General features: G+C 58.6%; 1 protein-coding gene across 18 annotated transcripts in view; it reads right to left on the bottom strand.

Moving 5' to 3' along the window:
• Positions 1-6,971, bottom strand: part of GSE1 (Gse1 coiled-coil protein) — a 511,516-nt gene that overhangs the window by 187,024 nt on the left and 317,521 nt on the right. The window lies entirely within an intron of this gene.

Raw genomic sequence — 6,971 nt, 5'->3', positions numbered from 1 at the left:
CTGTGAGGGGGGTGCGGGAATTGGCGCTTCTGCGGACATCACCTGCTCTACCCTGCTGCTCCTTTTACACATGAGGAGACCAAGGCCCAGGGGTTTGTACCAGGGTATCAGAATCAGGGACAGACAGCTCCTGGGCCACCCACGGCAACCATGAAGGCCCCACCTGCCCACATGAGCGCCTAATGGCTCCAGTTGATTTATAAAACATTATCTCCTCCAGTGAACACAGAAAACACGAGGTGCTCCCGGGCCCCTCAGCCTGGGGGGGAGCTCAGCATGGAGCCCCCAACATGTAGGGTGCTACCCAACATCCAGCACAAGGGAGGCCGGAGCAGCAGCCAGCAGACCAAGGAGGGTCTCTGCCACCACCCCCATCTGTATGTCTCCAGGAGCCACCATAACACAGGACTGCAAACAGCATCGCTAAAGCCACAGAACTTTCTTCTCTCTCAGTTCTGGAGCCCAGAAGTCGGAAGTCCAGGGGTGGGCAGGGCTGCACCCCCTCAGAAGGCTCTAAGGGAGGTCCTTCCTGCCTCATTCCAGCTCCCGGTGGGTGTGGGTGCTCCGTGGCTGTGGCTGCCACGCTACACTCTCGCCTGTCTTCACGTGGCCTTTCCGGCCTATCGCTCCTCTTCTCCTAAGAACTACCAATCAGGCCGGGCGCGGTGGCTCAAGCCTGTAATCCCAGCACTTTGGGAGGCCGAGGCGGGCAGATCACGAGGTCAGGAGATCGAGACCATCCTGGCTGACACGGTGAAACCCCGTCTCTACTAAAAAATACAAAAAACTAGCCGGGCGAGGTGGCGGGCGCCTGTAGTCCCAGCTACTGGGGAGGCTGAGGCAGGAGAATGGCGTGAACCCGGGAGGCGGAGCTTGCAGTGAGCTGAGATCCGGCCACTGCACTCCAGCCTGGGCGGCAGAGCGAGACTCTGTCTCAAAAGAAAAAAAAAAAAAAAAAGAACTACCAATCAGGCTGGATTTAGGGCCCACCCTAGTCCCATGTGATCTAATCTCAGCTCGATGACACCTGCAAAAACCCAGTTTCCAAATCGGGTCACGTTTGAGGTTCTGGGCAGACATGACGTTTGGGGGGACACTATATTCACCCCAGTTCAGACAGGGTCTGAGTCAGCACACTGGGGTTCCGCTGGGAAGAGCTCATCCTCCTGTGAAGGAGGCGTGGGCCGTGTAGCAACTTCACCAATGAAGCACGGCTTGTGGGGCGGGGGCTGTGGGGCAGACACAGCAGGGTGGGGGCTGTGGGGTAGGCGCCGTGTGGCAGGCACTGAGGGGTGGGTGCTGTGGGGCGGGGGCTGTGGGGCCGGCGCTGCGGGGTGGGCGCTGGCTGTGTGCCTGGGTCCGACGGCTGCACAGTCTCTGCTCCTTGGAGGGGCAATGTGCCCCCGCCTGTCTCTGCTTGAGAGCTTCTGCAGTGGTTCTGAGAACTGCAGAGGCAGACGGTGCTGGAGCCATGTGCCACCTGGTTACTAGGCAGACCCCCAGCCCCTAGTGCCCACTGACAGGCAGGGGCCACTAGCCTCTTACATCTTGGTGGCAGAGACCGTGCTCAGAAAACCCCACTGGCCAGGCTCAAAAGCCCATCCAGGATGGGGAGGGCTGGCTGGGGGCAGGGAGAGGGTCTCTGACTCCAGACCTGAGCTGTCCAGTAGAATAGCCACAGGTGATGATTTCAATTCAAAGTTGAGCTAATAAACATGAGATAAAATTACAGTTCCATTCCTGCGTTGCCCAGGCTGTGGGTAGTTCGTTGCTAGCACATGGGACATTGCAGATGCGGATACTTTCCAGCATGACAGAAAGGTCTGCGGAGGGCGGCTCTGGACCTGCTTTTCCTGGCGTAATTTGTACCATGTCGCCCACGGAACAAAAAAGAATCAATGCAAATACTAACAATTTAAAAACGAAAGGCCAGGGCTGTTGATGGCCCTTCACCCCAAATCTGACCCCTGGGCAGCTGTTAGAATTGGGTGTCTCCTGCTGTTTCACCTTCCCTCTCTGGCCACACTGTCCAGGAAATCACCCACCTCTGATTCCCCTGGTCCCCAGCCTGAGGCCCTTGCCTAATTCTCTGGTGTGCTCAAGCTTCTCCCAGAGGCAGCTCAAGGTCCTCCTTCAGTCTCCATCACTCTGTCCTCTGCTCTCCACCTCACAAACTCCTGCACATCCTTCAAAACCCAAGTCCAACTTTATGACCTCCGGAAAGACTGCTCCTGCGGCACCTTGAACTTCCTCTCTTGTGGCTCTTTTCACTGAGAACCTGAGTCCCTGGTGTGCCTGCCCTTCTCTGTCTGGAGTTTCTAGAGCTTAGCCACGCAGACAGCCCCATAGGCTGTAATGCACTAGCTGTGCGAATAAATAAATGTGTGACAACCACGGACGGGAACCAGGTCCCATCCTTTGTTTGTACTCTGAGCATACTCCGAAGCACACAGTAGGAGCTTAATAAACGGAGGGAGGCAGATAAGCTGAATTAAGTGGAGAAAAGACTGCAAGAGGATGAGGATGCTAGATAGGGACACTGAAAAGCTGAAAGGACCAGTAAGAAGATGAAGCAGGCAGGGCCCATGTCAGCTGGGAGGAAGGAGTGGCCCTCCAGAAGCCAACCCCATCACTCGGGTTTTCCTCCACCTCCTTCCTGGCTGCAGAGGGAAGCGTGGCCCTGCAAGGTCACAGCGAGGATGACCACAGACTCCAGGACATTCCCCCAGGCTCCCCTTGTCTGGTCCTGCTAGGAGTCTCGATGGCCAGGCAGTGGGGCTGCCGCTGCTCTGCAGAGCCCAGAGGAGTGATGAGTGGCACTGGGGTATAGCCCTAGAGGTGCGAAAGGCATTGGTGACGGATGGGTCACCCTTGCCCCAAACCACCCTTTGTGAGGCCAGGAGCCACGGCCTCGAGGGACCACCAACCGAGGCGGAAAGGGCACGTAAACCATGCAAGGTCACACAGATGCCTGCCTTGAGCTCCACCATTCTGGAGTGAGCAGTGGCCTGGACAGCCCATCTCCTTCCCCCACCACCCCCCATTTCCCGAAGGCACAGCCTGGGCCCCAAGCCCCCAGCTTCCTGCTTCTATTCTGGGGTCACCATCAAGGTTGTATCGTGGGGTGATTCCCATCCTGGACTTGGGGACCTGGATTTGAGGGCCCGGCTCTGCCGTTCCCAGCTGTGTGACCTGGGTGGGTCACCAAGCCTCTCTGTTCCTGTTTCCCATCTATAACACAGATAGAAATAAGGGGAATAATGTGGTCACTGTGGGCTCACATTTGCCTGGCTCATAATGAGGCCTCAGTGTTTATGAAATTCGCCTGCCCAGGTGCAAACACAGACCACACGAGGGTTCTCAGGCCCTTGACATGCCCGTCACAGCCGGGAAGACTCTACAGACCCCAGAGCTCAGCTCTGCAAAGACTGAGCTCTAAAACACTCCTCTGTATCCACGGGAGGTAGCTTGCCACGTGACAGGAGGAGCCGCAAGGCTGTGAGTGCAAGGCAGACTCAGTCATTTCTGTAAATGCAGAATTTTTCCTGGGGGGCAAGGAGGTGACACCCAGTGAGGTGCTATTTGTATCCATGTCCACTTCGAGCAGGACAATCTCTTCTGATCCCGTTTTGCTTCCCCTCTTTTCCCAACTGGACAGAGAACCCATCCACTGGGGCAGGGCAGCCTCTGGAAGCTTCTGGAATTCTTGCCTTCCAGTGTGGCCCAAGGCCTCCCTGCGTCAGAACCTCCTGGGGTACACGGCAACCACCTGTGAACCCCAAGTCACTGGGGTGCCTATGGTGAGGTGGGCACAGGGCCAGGCACAAAATGACCATACAAGAAATCAGTAACAACTGTAATTTCACCTGAATCCTGCAGCCTACATTTAGCAACAGCTGAACTCACCCCAAGAAATGCACACTGAGCACCACGCACTGGCGAGGCCCCAGCCATGCCAGGAGGGAGGTAGAGGGAGCCACGAATGTGGGCTTGGGGGAACCCCCGAGAACAGCCCATGCGACAGGACAGATGCCCGCTCCATCCCGGGCATGGAGAGGCTGCTGGAGGTGGCAGGGCAGAGAGTGAGTCGGCGCTCCCATCCTCGCTGGGGCAGGAGTGGGACAAGGCTGGGGGCCAGGGCAGGCCCCTCAAGGAGAGAGGAGACTCCACACCAAGGCCGCCAGCCACAGGAGCCGTGGACAGTTCCACCCAGAGGCAAGGCCTTATCAGTTTGGAATCCTGAAATTCTAAGATAGGAGACATGCCACCCCCTGAACGGAGCCACCAGGTGCCACTTAGTGGCTGCAATGTCTTTTTGATGCCTGCCATGCCAAGGGGTGGGAGCTATGCTGCAGGGTAACGGTGGCCCTGGGCAACGCCAGGGAGAACAGGGGAGGGTCCCTGCTGCCCTTGGAAGGCTTCCCGGGCTCTAGAGTGCAAGTGAGAACATGCGTGCTCTTGAGAGCAGGAGCGTGTGCGTACGTGTGTGTGACAGCAGGTGACACCAAGGCAGCATGTGAATGGGTGTGCAAGTGTGTTATGTGTGAGTACAGAGAGAAGGGGAGAGGGAGAGAGGCGGGGATAAGGGAGTAGGGTAGGAGAGAAGAGGAAGAGGTGGTGAGGACAGAGGCTGCAATTGGAGGGACTGGGCGTGGGGTGCCCCCAGTTGGCAGGGCCGCACCTGGGGTGGGCACCCTGACTGCACGGAGCTGCCGTTATGCCCTATCTGTAGAATGGGGCCATGACACCCCCTAGCAGGCTTCTGGGCCAGAACAGGGTCCCTGTAGAGGGGAGGCAGCCGCTGGTGCAGGCTCACGTCCTCGGGGGGCCTGGGTGAAGGGTCCTGTGCTCCTTCTCTGTGGGTGTTTGGGGGAAGGACGTGGGTGTTTCCCGGAGCAGCAGCTCCCAGCTCCTACCTGGGGCCTGGGCTGGGTAGGGGCTGCGGTGGGAGAGCTGCTTCTGCCTGCCTGCCATCCCTAGGGAGGGTGGCATCAGGCTCCCCAGGAGTGAGGCGGCCCAATTACAGGAACAATTACGGGCACGCTGATGCACAGCCGGCCGCCTCGGCGCCCACCTCGCGAGTGACAAGCTGGCCCGGCGGGCTGCGCACGGCTTTAATCCGAGGAAGGCTCTCGAGTGCTAATGGTGCGAGCAGGCTCATTAGCTGTAATCCATCTGTCCTTAACGCGGCGGTGGTGGCGGCCGGGCCTGCGGGATGAAGGATGCCCTCCCAGAACGGCAGGCGGCAGGCGCTGCGGGCACAGACTGAGCAGGGGCTGTGCCTGGCTCCCTCCTTTGCCGCCCAGGAACATGAAATAAAGGCAGAGGTGAAGGCACAGGGGAGGAAGAGGAGGAGGACAGGGCTCCCCACCGCCCCTGGTGTGACAGTGGCTGTGCCAGGGCTGCACGGGACCCGGCCCACCCTGCTGTGTGACTGCGGGCTCCTGTCTCTCCCTCTCTGGACCGATGCCATTCTCTGGGAAAACACAGGGCCTGGGATCCATGCCTCTGGGCGCGGGAAACCATGAGTGGGTGGCCCTGGGGTGCCTATCTCCGGGCACAGGCTGTCACTCCACTTCCCTGGGAGGTGTGGTGGCGTGAACGCTGCCCGGAATGTTCCAGATGGTTTTCTGACAACCATAAATCCTGCTTTTGTCTGTGGCGGCGGAAGTGGCCCTACTGCACCATCTGGACAACGGGTAGCCTGGCAAGAGGCGGTCACTGGTGGGTCCCCAGGGCCTGGCCCCGGGCCTAGGACAGGTGCTGAGGAATCAAGACTGAATGAGGGCTGAGCAGGCAGGTTCCTCAGGCTAGGTTCGGGGTGCAGCCCATACCCAGGGCAGGCACCGGGGTAGGCAGCACCCACATGGCCGTCATGGTGGAGGACAAAGACCGTGAACTGGAAAGGGGGCCCAGGGAGACAGGCAAGGCAGGGGAGCTGGCTACAGAAAAGGGGCCACCCCGGGCACAGAGCCGGCGCACAGAGCAGAGGTGGAGCGGCTGAGAGGGGCTCTGTGCCAGGGCCCTCCCTGGTCTTGAGTCCTGGCTCCGCTGTGCAATTGAAGGAGGTTACTAAGCTTCTCTGCGCCTACTTCCCCAGCTGTAAAAACATGGGAAATAACAGCCCCTCCCTCAGGAGACACGTGAGCTGCTGTGCGGAAAACCCGTTCCAACGGGCCTGGCCCCTGAAGCACCAATGGTGGTCCCTGCTGTGCAGCGGATGCGTCTCCCTGGCTTCGTCACTCAAGGGCCACTTCTGCGGTTTCCGCCACGTCTGTGTACACCCTGCCCTGTAGTATTTACTTACTCCTTCGAATCCATCTGTTGTTTCTGGTTTGGGTTTTGGAGGGATAATTTATATCAACGAATTTTTAAAAACTATTTTATCTCCAGAAGGAACCTGTCGATCACTGGCAGGAACGGGAATCTGGGCTCCCATCCGAGTCCTGCTGGCTATACTGGCTCTGAGCGCAGACCCCTCTCCTGGTTCCCAGGGGACCCGCAGAGGAGAAAGGGAGAGAGGCAGGTGTGTAGGATCCACTGGCCCCTGGCCACGCCTTGCTCACCGCCCCAGTCGGAGGGTTGTTAGGATGGGAAAACCTCACCGGGTTCTACGAATGGGCATGTTCCTACATAGCGTAACCGGTCCGGGAGCCACACAAAGTCACCAAGTGTGGGATGTCCCCCTACCATGAATCCGAGGGCCTTCCGGGGTAACCCCAGCTCTGCCTCAGTTTCCCCATCTGGAAAACAGGGACGCACCTCTTGGGGAGGGTCGCTGAGGGGGTTTCCTCTAACAGTTAGGTCTGAAAGTCCCCCACTGTCCCAGCTGAGGGGAAGGCAGCAGAGCTGTACCCGTGACGGGCAGGGCCCAGGAGGACGGTACACCGAGGACAGCAAGCTCCCCAACATTCTTCAATTATTCAAACAATAATCACACCCTTATTTAAAGTCTAGCCTTGCATTCGCGG

The sequence above is a fragment of the Macaca fascicularis genome, chromosome 20 (assembly GCF_037993035.2).
Source record: "Macaca fascicularis isolate 582-1 chromosome 20, T2T-MFA8v1.1".
NCBI classification, from domain to species: Eukaryota; Metazoa; Chordata; class Mammalia; order Primates; family Cercopithecidae; genus Macaca; species Macaca fascicularis.
This window is presented reverse-complemented; position numbering and strand designations above follow the sequence as displayed.